The following is a 2,007-nucleotide window of genomic DNA, read 5'->3' as shown; positions in this document are numbered from 1 at the left end:
GACTAACAATCTTACTTTTATAGATATCTTGTCTTAACCTGACATAGCACCTAGAACTCTGTCTGACATATCAACACAGAAAAACCTTTTCTTCCTTTTCTCTCTTTCTTATCTCAGGTACACATTACCCTCTTGATTTCTTCCCTTGAGAATAAATCTACAAGTAAGTAGTTAGGGTTGGGTAACTGTCCATTCCAACTACCTAACAAGTGAGAGTTACATAATCATCATTATTAAGACATTTGTCTCATGAAATTTTTTAATCAAAATAATAAAATATAAACTTTAATAATAATATTTAGTTTGTTTGCTGCATTAAATAAATATTTACAATTTACTCGGGACATCACATCTCCCCCCTAAGATTAAACATCGTCCTGATGTTTTTCTGCTACAAATAAATTTGGAAAAGTTTCTTTCATCACTTGTTCATCCTCCCAAGTGGCCTCTTTTGGCCCAAAGTGTTGCCACTACACTTTACCTGGGGTGATAACTCATTTCTGCAGTGTTACTTCTCTCCGATCGAGTATAACCAGAGGTTCGACCAAGAACTTGTCTTCCGGTTCAACCTATATATCTTGCCGATTGATTATATTCTTAGGGTCATATATATATATATATATATATATATATATATATATATATATATATATATATATATTTTCAACACCGAAACATGGAAAACATTGTGCACAGGTATGTGGCTAGGCAAGGTGAGTTGGTAGGCCACTGGTCCGATTCGAGCCAAAATTTGGAAAGGGCCACAGAATTGGGGTGCCAATTTGGCACATCCACTCCATTGCAATGTAATTTTCTTGGCCCGTACCCACACATAAACATGATTTCCAATTTGAAATCCCCAGAAACTCCTCTTTCGATCAACAAAGTTCTTTTGTCTATCTTGCACAACCTTTAAATTAGATTGTATTCTTTCAGCCATCTCCTCCATTTCTTTTAACATGTCCTGCCCCAACATCAACTTATCCTTTGACCCACCCCAACTCGAAGGTGTCCTGCACCAGGGAAAATTTTAAGAACCACCCTAAAATTATATGTATAATAAATGGGTGAATCCCCATGATACATAGGAAAACTAGGAGGCTATTTTATCAATAATATAATATGTATATATAATTTTTTTGGCAAATCTCTCACCACATTATATTATCTTGTAAAGTCATGGCAACTCTTTCATTGAATAATAAGACATTGTGAAGTCTTGGAGAATGTTTTGTTAAATTATGAAACCATATATGATACTAGGAAAACACATTCATTAAACTATAATATAATAACATACATGTTTGGAAAAAAGAAACATAATTTTCTCTTCCTACAAACAATGTTGCAAGTGTCAGTGGCTATGCTTGTCAAGGTTCTTACTGTACACTATTTCATATCCCTCTATTAGTTCTGATAATATTCCACAACAAAGTTCTTGTAGGTGTTGATCTTGACCACTAGTTTGGTCAAGGTAGAAGAGATTAATCTTTTCTCTACCACTTTTTCAAGCTACCGCTTTTGTCAAGCTATCAAATTTCTTTCTTATTCCATAGACTCCAATTGCAAGATAAAAAAACACATCAAGTTTGTTTACCCCATGATGCGGGAGCATATGAGTCAGAGGGGAAAAATCTTCCAAATTATTCCAAAAAAGTTCAAAAAAAAATCTACAGGCAAGGGAGTGGGGTCCTTTAGCCTGCAATTTCTATGCTTTCTTAGTTAAAAATAGAATAAATTCTAGCAATAAATCATGCTATTTGTAACAAAGCTTTTCAAGCTTTAAATCATTCTGTAAAGCATGCTTTTCTTTGTATCAGATAAGGACCGAGAGGGCCTATCCTTAGTTAGAAATAAAAAGGCAGCAAAGCTCTCAGGGAGGGAGGAGAGGAACGAGTGCCTTAGCATTATTTTAAAGAAGAAAAATTGTTCTTTCGGTGTCTCTTATTAATGACTCTGTAAAAATGCATGCGTAGATTATTGTGTGGCGCCTTAATAGTGTTGAAT

Source organism: Pinus tabuliformis, chromosome 8 (assembly GCF_031772625.1).
Source record: "Pinus tabuliformis cultivar Carrire ecotype Pingquan chromosome 8, CPIR1, whole genome shotgun sequence".
In the NCBI taxonomy this organism is placed as follows: Eukaryota; Viridiplantae; Streptophyta; class Pinopsida; order Pinales; family Pinaceae; genus Pinus; species Pinus tabuliformis.
Note: the sequence above shows the minus strand (reverse complement) of the source record.